Below are 12,197 nucleotides of genomic sequence, written 5' to 3' on the forward strand. Positions count from 1 at the left end.
GAATGTTCAGGCTTGCCAGTGCCAGGAAAGAAGAAGAAATTGTGACACAATTAGTGTTTGGAAGGCAAGTAAGGAGAAATAGATGGGAGGAAGAAAAAGTACAGTGTAATGATATTGATACTTTTCTATCCAGTTGGTATTTCTTTTTCATATATTTCCTTGATTCCTTAACCACTTCTTTCTCGCTCTCCTTTTCTGCTTCTTTCCTGCTGAGTTTCAAATAATGCGTAGTGCTAGAAAACACTGATCCTACTATTTGTCTGCAGAAACGTGTGGAAGAGATTAGAGTTTAAGGGCTCTCGGATCTGGGCTGGATTTTTTGTGACTGAAATAGATTAACAGTACACAAGTTTGGCCAAGAATATAATATTGACTCTTCTGCCGTTATTAAGACATTGGTCTCAAAGTTCATTAATCTGTCTCAACAGGGCCAAAAGGAAGGTCATCTGTGCTAAACATGATACTTTGCCTTCTTACTTGTAGTTCTCAAGGTTTAATCTTTCACTTTGTCCTCTCTAATGTAAGCTAAAAAGCTTCCTAGATGAGGCTGAACTAAGACTTGAAAAATATTTTAGTTCTCCATTGTCCCTCTGACCTTGGGCAAACCTCATAGCAGTGCATCTGTTCCAGAGCAGCAGTACTGCTCTCCCAGGACTGGGAGAGGGAAGTCAGTAATGTTTACAGGGTCTCAGAATTTCAGAGGAATGAGGAGCATGCAAATACCTACAGAGACAGCCAAACTTCTAGAGCTATAAATTAGAAACACTGTCCTTATTTAGTGTATGATGTCAAACAACCTGGGAATTGCTTTAAATGAGCATGGCAAAAGTCTGCTTAGTTTTCATGTAAAGCAATATTAATAGGAGCTGTGAGCCTAAATTAGGCTGTGCCAAATGTTTGCCAGTAACATTATCCTTGCCAATATTAGCCAGTTAGGTTTGTTTTTTTTTTAGCAGGCTCTTCACTGGAACACCTGCATGTCGCCATCCTAGCAAGCAACTCACCAGCTTGTTCTTCCTGTGTCATACTGTAGCCTACATTGCCCTAAAGCTACTGCCAAAATCAACTCAGTGACATGAGAATTCCATCCCTAAACTTTAAGTTGGATGGCTAACCAGAGTCTAGTTGCACAACTACCCAATTAGATACATGTTGCTGGAAAAAAGCTCCTGGAAAGTATGAAATGTCTATCTGAAGGTCCTCTGCTGTTGTATTTTTAGTTAAACTTGGAACTCCAGGAGCTACAACTGCTTGCTGAGCATTCAACACATCAGCTCTTTATTTCAGGCTTCAAACATAGTTCAAGAAGGATAGAGAAGCTCTCCAGACATACAGCCTTCAGGAGGTACCCTGGGCCTCAAGTAATGCAGATGGAAAAGAAATGCATTTCAGTTATGAGGACTGAAAACAGAAGCACATCTGAACGAGTGTGAACTTTATGCCAGCTCACTTTATAGAAATGATGTATTGTTATTTAACAAGGGGATTTACAATTTAAGAATTAGTGGAAAAATGCTTCAGTGCACTATGCCAAGGGAGGGTGTTGAAACTTTTTCAGCTCTTGCTGTCCACATCTGTGGTTTCTATTATGTTCTGAGGTGTAGACTAGCCACTGAAATATTCCCTAAAAGAAAAAAGGAATAAACCTAGACAATCAGAGCATTTTCCTAATACTGGTAGGTTAGGCCTGTTCTTTGTATTTTAAAAAATGTGAGAAAGCAAGGCAAAAGGAGATCTGGTGGCTGCCCCCACTGAGCTGGGCATACACAGCAGCACCAGCAGCAGGACTGGGAACTGTTTGGCTGGCACTTCTTAGAGCTGCCTTAGCCTTATTCCTACTGGCATTCTTTCTGGGCACTTATAGGCAGGTGGAAGGAAAACAAAAAATCCTTCTGTGGAGGATGACATGAGGACTGGAAAGTAAATAGTTACCTGGGATGGTCAGGAATCTTTCCAATGTTTGGGGATAAAGGGTTTAAAAAAAGCATAGATCGCCGTCTGGCAAAAGCTGTGATGAGGCCTCTACCTAGCTGCCCCCTGGAGCTTCTCCCCTGCTGATGGAAACTTGCCTCAGGCTCATTGATGGCTCTGGCAGTGCAGACTGGAGGGCCCTGTGGATCTTGGTAAAGTCATCTCCTTTTCAAGGTGCCACCCAAGAGCCTCGTCCTGCCGGTGGTTGCTTTGAACTTCAGCAGTCGCTAAGGTCATGCCTTGGTTAAAAAGTGCCTGTCCTCTCTTTATAGCACTGTTCACAAAATTACATATTGAACAAAAGGGGGTTTACCCTAACTGAGGATATAGTTAAAAACTACTGTCTGACATGCCCCCAACCTGACCAGACCTTTGAATGCTCATCTGTGCTTCAGGCCTCTGCTTGGCTTTAAGTATTTGAAATATGTCCAACAGTTTTGCAGCTTTTTGTGAACCCACAGAGCTTTTCTTCTGAAACAGGAAAGAAATGCAAGAGGAAAACTTCGCCATTACCCATTTGTGCCAGGGATGGTAATTCAAGAGAAAAGCAGACACTTTTGCAGCAGCATCAGCTGGTGCAGTTCATGGCAGGAAATCTTCATACATGATAGTTACTGAAAAATGTCTAGCTTGAAGGTTTAACTTGAGAAAAGTGGTAAGAAGGGCATATCAGATTATGGTTTGATTCACATACATTGCTCTGTGAGTTGGAGGAGAAAGAAGCAGACAAATACCTAAGGCTTTCACCATTCCTTCCAGGTGACTAAGCAGCAATTTTATTTTTAACAAAAGCTAATGCAAGGAGAGTGAATAGAGCTGATGATACATCTGAGAGTGCCTGTGTCACTTCCTGCATTGTGAAAATCTGCTTAGACTTTGAGAGATGCATTGCATTTTATTGACTTTTCTACTTTGGGTTGAGTGTGCTTGTTAGCTTTTTCCCTTGTGACAGATTAGGTCATCTCTACTGGAGGTCACTGATGGCTTTTCAGCATCTTTTTCATTACTGGAGGTTTTCTTCCCTGTCTGCGCTTGTTTTGGGCAGCAGAGGGTGCTAAATGAAAGGTTACTGCTGAAAAAAGTTTTCTTTTGCTGTCAGACCACTTTCAAAGTTGAGGATAAAAGCTGAATTTCTGACAACTGAGAGGCCTAGAAGAGACAAAAACCCAATTATGCTTAAATTGCCTTTCTATGCAGATTTACTTAGGTTTATGATTAAAACATTTAAATTTAAAACTTGTCAGTCATGTACATGACTGTAGTGTTAATCAGTATTCAGTTAGCAATATATGCTGTTTCACAACCTTGATGAAATCTTTCATAGAAATGAATAAATGGTAATGATTAAGTTTTTAGTAAAAAACAAAGCCATAAGAGCAGTCATTGAGAGATTTAATAATTAAAAAAAATAATAAAATTTTTAAAGAATGTGTATCTAAAGCTAGTGCTTGAAAGCATCAATATAAAGTGTTTATCCTCTAAGTTTAACATGGAATTTTCACGCACCAATTTACTCCTCTTGGCACTTCATTTTCTCTTTATTCACAGTTACTGTAGTCCATCCATCCCTCGTTGCCAGATGTTGTCTCTCCTGCACTGGAAGGGCTGTTAGGTCTCCTTCCTCCACTTCTTGTCAGACAAGTTTTTTTGCACCAGCTTGGATACAGGTCAGGCTCTGCCTTTGCTGGCTGACCACTGAAATAAGCATCTGAGGATGGGAGTATTGGTCAGGTGACATGAGATGTATGAAGTCTCTTACAGAGGTTATGCCAAGTGTCAGTATTAGTGAACTAGAGCAGCTCCTTAGCTCTTCTCTGGGCCCATGGGTGCTTCTGAGGAGGGCTCCTGTGCTTTGTGCCAGCAGCACTGCATCCCTGCCAGCATCCTTGCTGAGCCTGGCTCTTGTAGCAAGCAGCCTGGGTGATGGCTGGAGCTTTCTGAGAATGGGAGCTAAGGACAAGGCTGCAGGCATAAAATCTGCTCATTTTGGCTTATTATCTGGTATACCCATGGATTTTAGTCTTCTCCCTTCTGCAAAACAAGATTAATAGCTTAATATTTCACTGCAAAGTTGTGACCTACATTCATGTTTTCAAGGAAATGTTACCGCTGCCCTGTAAACTTCTCCAATTCATCTCTGTGTTTCCATCTGGGAGGAACTAATTGTGGAAAAGTGAAATAAAACTGTCACTAGGAAAACAGGACTTTCAGAATATGTTGTTAGGAAGAAATAATGGTGGCATGTTCCAGACTGAACTCTAAAACTGTTTTGTTACATCTTAGAATTACTTTCTTCTGACTAGTGCTAAGGATAATATTTGGTAGGTGTATTTCATATATAAATGGATTTATCCTTTTGTCTTTATGCTTTATACATATAATGCTAGTATGAATAGTAAAACTGATGACAAAATATTTATCAGGAAATGCAATTTAAGATTAAAATAAAATGTGAAAAAATGCAGAACTGAGGTACAAAGCCTAGAAGGTGTCTTGTCACATAACTTGTGACACCACCTCTCAATCACACGATGTTTGTCAAGCAATAAACTATCTATAGTGTATGGAGTGTGTTAAATTGTGAATGTGTGTATGCATCTGCAGAAATGTATGGGGGGGAGGCAGGGGCAGAATGAGATGCACACCACAAATATTGCATGGATCTGCTGAAGATCAGTACTCTGGATTTGTCACCCTCTAAACTCTGACCAAATATTGAAAATTACCATTGTTGAGGAATTTGCTTCAGAAAGTGATAAGGGACTAGAAGTGGTGTAGTGGAAGCTGGAAATCAACCTTGACAATGCAAAATGTGTGTCTGCTAGCTGGCTGGTTAGTTCTTTCATGTTTCACTAAAGAGCATGTGAAAGCATGTTCTTTAAAAACCTACCCATGATATCTGCCTGCTTCTCCAGTTTCTGCCAGCTTTCTTTTTTACTGCTGTGATGTTACTGCTATCTGGAGTCCCTTTCCTCCCAGCCTGGCCCTTAGGGTCTGTTTTTTTCTCAAGTAATTTTTCCCATGCTGCTAAAGTCTCTCAGACCCCAAAGAGGATCAATCACACCCTCTTTATTCTTCTGATGCAGTCGGCTGCCTTTCACATCCCTCCCTATGCTCTTCCTCCCAAAACCTGTCCTTTGATTTCTGTGACACTGTCACTGTCTGTCCTTCAGCAATATCTGCCTGAAGATCTTTAAAGATCTGAGAAGACTGCTGTAACGGTCACAGGATTTTTGATCCCGTTTGCTTACTCTACAGCTTGGCTGCAGGAATTCTTGCCTGCAAAGCCCTAGGTAATGGCTGTCTTTATGCACACACTTCAGCATCCTTCTCCTGTTATCCCCTCCCTCCAAATGAAAACCTTGGTCAGTCTTGCTGACACCATGTCAGTGCCCAACGTAGCACATCTTTTGAGCTTTCTTTTTCCAGCTGCTGCAAACATCACCACTGTCCTGCTGTCACTCAAGGTAATATCCACTGTGTGGATATCATCCAGACCTCTGTAAATGTCTTCATGTCTAAAAGGGGTTTATATTTCACAAGCTGACCTTGAACAGAAGCATTAAAGGATACAGTTATTAACTTTCCATCCAGACTAAGCCTCCTGCTCCGACTGTAACCCTTTCACACTTCTGCTATTGCAGTGTACATCTTCATCCTCAGCAAGCCTTCCTGCATCCTTGTAGCACGCCAAGGCAAAGACTTTGTCTTGTATAGAGCCTGTTTTGAGTTTCCCAACCTTTACAGCCAGTTCTAGCACGTGATGTTACTGATCTCTCCTTTGCCTGGTTTGACAGTCCAGTGCCTCTGATCAGTTTGCAGTGAGATGTCAAACCTTGTTTCTGACGGGCCTACAACAACAACTTTGATCATCTCTCTGGTTGCAAAAGGTCTCATTATCTTCTATCCAAGTACAACAGATACCTCAAATTCCTCTGGGCATCCTAGACCAAATGTCAGTAAAAAATATACTAAAAATGTTTATGTGAATCTCTTCCAAACTACCTGCTGTCTCAACAACAAATGAAGAGGTTTAAGAGTAATGTTTAGAGGTTTAGGTTTAAGAGGTTTAGGTAATGTTGCTGGTGTGTCAGATCACTGCCTGTCACAATGAGCAACACTGCTTTATTGGTTTTGTTCTCTCGTGTCTTGTTTTGTATTAGATTTAAACCTCTGGCAGACTTAAAAGCTTAATGCTTTTTGGCTCCATTATACCTCTGTCTAACTGATAGCTAGGAAACACAAGAGTAATGGACAAAATGTACCCCATTTATAAAGTGAGCATCTAAACAAGAACAGAGGAGCTTCCCATATAAATCTTTATAGCCATAACTGCCTTTGCTTGTTTGCAGCATAACCTCCCTGGAGAAATACTACATCAAAGTGTGAATTGGGAAGATAATCTAAACTACCTGGGATAGAACAGCCCAGGATGTGACAGGTGGGTTAACAAGGTAAACAATAAAACTCAAGTGCTTGCTTTAGAGAAAAACCATTATGCCACGTTCTGACTGAAAACAGATGTTTAGCTTGTGAATAAACCCACTTGCAGAGTTCAGGCAAGTTGGGTCACTGAGTGATATTTAGATATTACTTGATGGTACTACTGTATGATGTATTAACCTCTGGCATACCCCCTTAAGGACTTTTACTGTTTTTTGGAATAATTCTTTAGTTTCTTGGGGTGGTGGTGGGGGTGCATTGCCTCTTTCAAAGGTTTCTCTGTTGATCTCTATACAACTCAATTTTTCAAGTGCATATTAGGAGTTTCAATAACTTTGAGACCTGTTTTTATACCTATTTTCCCTGTTATTTGTGCTGTTTACTACATGTTCTACAGCATGCTGAGAAGGTCAGATGGACTCTTCCAATTCCTAGATTTTCAACTCTTGCATAGCATTTAAGCCACATGCTTCTCTCTAAAATCAGCAAGAGCTCTATGACTGCAATTTTGTGTAATGCCCTGAAAGTGTAATGGTAGTTATTGCCTAATAGTTCAACAATATTGTTCTGCCTTCAATTCTTGGGAGCAGAGGTAGGTTAATTACACTATAAACTGAGCCTGCAGTGGACAATTATCATCGTTATTTATTCAGGATTAATAAGGCAAGTGAAAATGACCCCTTTCTATATGGTGATAGAAACTGCCTGCATCTCTGTGCATTCAGAGAACAGCAACACAAAGCCATGCATACAGTCCCCCACCAGTCTTAACAGCTGTGCCATTTATCCTCATGTGCAGCATTATACAGCCACAGACCAAATAAGGACCCATTGTAAAGTGCTCTGAGGGCCATGGTGGATGCCTGTTATGTCAGCAAAGTTCAGCTCCCAACACTGTGGCAGGAGCACAGGGCAAGTAGGGAGTAATGGTGTTCAGTCTGGTGCCACATAATCACAGACAGCCCTGTAATAGATACTGCTACTCCAGTCTTAGGGGTTTTTTTTTCAGTTTGGACTAGGCTTTACAGCCAGCCTGCTGTCTGAGGAGCAGGATCTGAAACATGAAGCAGCCTCATCCTGCTCCCATTAGAATAAATTAAAATAGTGGTAGTTAGGTAGTTTTGCCTCCGTTGTGATTTTAAATCCTGAGCTAATGTGGGAAAAAGCAAATGGAACAACTTACTGTGGTAAGATTGATAGAGCATCTACTCATCAACTGCAAAACGCTTTTCAGCATCTTAAAGGGCTTAGTACTGGTAATTAGAGATCCTAACTGCAGTGCCTCAAGGAAGAATGCCTGCTCTAAGCAGGTACTCACTCCTGAAATAATACCTGGAGTCTGAAGGAGAGACTTCACCCATTAAAACTGGCCTGAGAATATAAACCCATTTAGCCAGCTGCTAAGGCCTCCAGTTACTTTCATTTCCCATCTGGGCAGCATGTGAACGAGTGTCATAAGGGTAAAAAGCTTGCTATCCTGTTACAAATCCCCTAAAAATTGTGTGTCACCAGCTCTCCTTACTGGTAAAGCTTTCTCTTTAACAGCTACCTCTTGCACCCTATCTGGATGGGGATGTCTTACAGCTCTGGCCTTAAAATTAATGCAATTTAACAAATAAGCTACATTTCCAGACAATCAGTAACATTTATAAAAACGCCTGGCTGTATTATTTGGGCAACTATTAGCCTAGAGGCATCTTATAGCCCAATTGGATAATTTCCCAGTACTGTAAAGGCAGATAAGGATCTCCCCCCTCCCCCTTCATTTTTCATATTGTTTGCATTTATTTGCATATATTTAGCATAATGCACTGAGTAGTAGTTGATGTAGTTACAAGTAGTTACAAGGCTGCATCTGGAAATGCTTGTAATATCTACTTCTGGTACCATTTTTCAATTTTAGATATATAGATAAATCATTATTTTTGAGCTCTGGGAATGTATGAACAACCCTGTGGGATTTTTCTATTAAAAGCAGCTTTCATAGTTCATGCCACAATTTTAGATTGCGAGGCATTATTAAATACTCTGAAATAGCATTAATTCAGCAGATAGTATAAATAAAGAGGTCCAAAACCATATTTTAATTTTTCTCACGTAAAATTCCTTATCTTGGAATGCATCTTTTATATAATTAAGGTAATTTACTCCTATATTGAAGATGTGGTGCCAGGTGGACTGGACACTTGGTCCTCTTAAATGCAACTTACAACAGCTCCTTCATATGTGCAAAAAAATTCTATTACAGTGCATGCTGTTAAACAGCCTCCCTCATTAGGAAGAAATGGCAATTACTCCAAAATAATCACTTGTACACTTTGTCTTTATTCTTTTCTGTTACACCTCACTAGGAAACACTCAGAAGCAATTCATAAAACTCTGGGTAGCCACTATAAACTGTTTGAGTCTTATTCAACAAAAACTGAAAAGCAATTTATGAGAAATATAGAAGATAGTGTAAATTATAGTTAGAAAAGTTTATGCCTAAAACATTTTAATTAACATAATTTAAAGGCAAATCATTTTAGACAGCATCTTCTTGTTTTGCATCTAGAATAATTTTTTGCTTATTACTTTAAAAAGTTTTAGTTGCTTCTGACATATATAGTCAGGGTCCCTTTCTGTCAGCCCTGGATCTGACACTGTTTAGATATGGCAGCAGCTGTGGGGGAACTTGGCTTCTTTAGAGAAAGCACCAATTTCTCTCATACAGTGGTTCTTCAACCTGTGCTTCACAGGTCCCTGCCTGGGGATCAGGAGCTGCTTCAATGTGTATCAAATGCTTTGTTGTCCAAGAGTCAAACAGAGGGTCGCTGACCTGCCTTGTGATATTTGTGGTGTAGCCCTCTTGATGAGCTGCCAACATCAACAATTTTTTGGTTGGTGGTTGGTATAACAGGGCTCTGTGCTTTCCTTGCTATTACTGTAGAAACTTTAGGGTGGGAGGGAGCTGGCTCTGCTTCCCTTAGGATGAGTCACATGGCTGTGAAGCTGTTGTGTTGGCCTCGTTGCACTGAGGGACACTATTTTGCCAAAATCAGAATTTTTACAAGGGGCAGAAACAAGGCAGACCACTGTGGCTAATGGACTGGAAGTCTGGCTCTGTGTAAGGGATACTTGGGTATGCTATTAAAATAACAAGAAAGTGTAAATATGGGTAACTCTTAGCTTTTCAATACAGTCTTGTGGATGCTTGGAGATGTGCAAAGTGTTCAGTTAAATAACCGTAATTTGAAAAAAAAAATAAAAAATTCTGGATAATGTGTATAGTGGGTGGGCTAAGTAAGCAGGTCAGATTCCCCTAGTTCACACCCCAACAGAGACCTCAGGGACCCACAGTATGTACAAAAGAGAAAGTTATAGCTGGTATCCTGGTGATTTAACATGTTGTTTATTTGGTTAGAGGCATTTCAATTAGGAAAGAGTTGCTTTTCTCTGAAGTAACAGTACAGAACTTTTACAGGAGTTAAAGCCCATTAGTCTTTATTTAACTGAGATAAGAGTGAGCAGCTTCTATTTATGCCATGCAGCTGCTGAAATGAGCACATTGCTGGCTGGAGGCATTAGCACAGATGCTTTAAGTAGCTTATTGAATCTGAAGCTTTGTTGTCTACTGCTGCCATTTTACTCCCTTTCAAAACACAGAAAAAATCATGTTTGTTTGTACAGAATAAATACCTGTTCCACCCTTTCTTTACGAAAAAAAAATTGCTTGCTTCTGAAAATCAGTGCAGGAAGTCAAATAATAAGCATCTGGTCTTATCCCTATTTTCCAGAGCCTGGACAAAGCAAGAGCCATGTGTGCAGGGAGAGCTCAAGCCCTAGTCTCAGCAATACTCAGACACCATATCATTTTATACAATACAGCTCCCTATACCACATTATATTTTTTCCACAGATCCAGAACAGAGAGCAGACCCACCTGAAGCAGTCCCACTGCTAAGGTCAGCAGTGCCCAGTAAGAACAGGTCTTTTTTTTTCCTCAGGGACAGTTAACATCAGCCACTCCATATATTACAGTAGGATTGTTGCTTTTTTTTAATGGCCTCCCTCTCATTGATTTAGTAGAGGAAATAAATTTGGAAATAGCACAGAACTATGGGGGTGGCACCCTGGAGCTGCAACTAAGTCACTGGGCATCTCTGAGCCCAGCTTCAGCAGGAAGGGAGGTTGAAGGTCAGAACATTGAACTACTGCTGTTCTTCACCCCAGGTTTGTAAAAGCAACTTCGAGGCACAAAGATTTTAAATGGCAATCTCTTCTCCCTGCTCTTTTACCCTTGTGGAGCCTGAAGAACTGGGGCTTGCATGCTGTGTGCCTGCAGTCTTTGGCACATGCGTATAAAATGCTGTAGTGCTGGCTAGTGTATCACATGCATGTAAAAAAAGGGGAAAAAAAAGATATTTCAAATCTATAAAATAAAAAAGTTGATAGAATAATTAAATCTCATGCCGCTGAGACAATGTATGAATAAAAAATGTAGGCTGTCACCATCACCTGTACTTTATTTTAAAGTGTGAAATTAGGTGGAGCATATCAGTTTGTTAAATTATTTTAATATTGATACATATTTACAATGTAAATTCAAATCAAAACAAATGTCTACTATGGAGCAGAAATGATGCAAGCTGGATAAGCTTGTGAAAAATCTTGACTTCATTTTAATTTTAGAAACGGGCATGGAAACATTATAAAACTCAAATTGAATAATATATAATGAGTAATTTAAATCACATTGTAACTTTTATCTGAAATTGAGAAACCATTTAAATATCTTTGCAAAGAAGAGCACCCCATTCTTTTGTGAAAATAGTTTCAACAATAGCAGTACTTTAATGAAAACCTTTATTGAGAATGGAAATTAATTACTCAGCTGCATAAAAGGGCATATGATGAAACTAATACAGTAAAAAAATTGCAATGGTAATTCAAATCTAAACTGACAATGGAAAAGAAACTTCAAAGGAGCTCGAAGTTCAAAGGAAACTTGTTCAGAGGAACATTCCAATGGGAATCTTCCGCTGGCTTCAGGAGCCATGGACAGGACTTGTAATTAGCAGAGCAGAGGTGCAAAAAGGACTAAAGACAGCACTAGAGTGTACATCTCAATGAGTGGCTTTCCTGAAAGTAAGTCCTGAATGGGCTCCAGGTGTTGTTCTCTTTGTGCAGTGGCTGCAGGGTCATCTCCACAGGTTTCCCAGCACAAGCACTACATGAGGCTGATGTGTGGCTCTCTGCTGCAACCTGCAGCAGCTTCTGGCACAAGGAAGCAGTGTTTGACACCTGGGGTGGCACCAAGACTGACTGGAAGTCTGCACACTACACCAGTAGATAGAGCTCTTCTAAACTACAGGATAATGTCAGGATAATGTCAGATTAACCAAGGACCTGGCAAGCACCAAGATGTTATCGGGTCACCTTACCCTGACCCCAGGGCTTCCCCAGCTCCCACACACCAGCAGTGAGTCCTATGTGCCATGTAAAACCATCTGAAATGTAGTCCAGGTTCTGCCCCTGCTGTTGCAGGTGCAGTTTCTATCTCAGGATAGGCAGATTATAAAACTGCTTTGGCACTCTAATGTCATCTGAGTGCCAGGGATGTACACATCCTAGCAGCCCTCTGCAGGTGAAGCCTATGGCAGTGCCAGATTATTGGTGCAACTTCTGTTGCTACTCAAGGCAAAAATCCCTGTGGCTGAGGCTTTGGCAACTGGAATAGAAAGAAGTGACTCACCCAGAAATCTTCAAAACCCAACACATCCAATCAGTACTCCAGAAAATAT

General features: G+C 40.5%; 1 long non-coding RNA gene across 1 annotated transcript; it reads left to right on the forward strand.

The window, feature by feature from the left end:
- The first annotated feature begins 1,208 nt into the window (after positions 1 to 1,208).
- Positions 1,209 to 10,737, forward strand: LOC139798487 (uncharacterized). Its single transcript, XR_011726837.1, has 3 exons — positions 1,209 to 1,345; positions 6,298 to 6,412; positions 10,480 to 10,737. It is a non-coding gene; the product is annotated as an uncharacterized lncRNA (long non-coding RNA).
- Positions 10,738 to 12,197: the final 1,460 nt, after the last annotated feature.

Source organism: Heliangelus exortis, chromosome 7, assembly GCF_036169615.1.
Source record: "Heliangelus exortis chromosome 7, bHelExo1.hap1, whole genome shotgun sequence".
Taxonomy (NCBI): Eukaryota; Metazoa; Chordata; class Aves; order Apodiformes; family Trochilidae; genus Heliangelus; species Heliangelus exortis.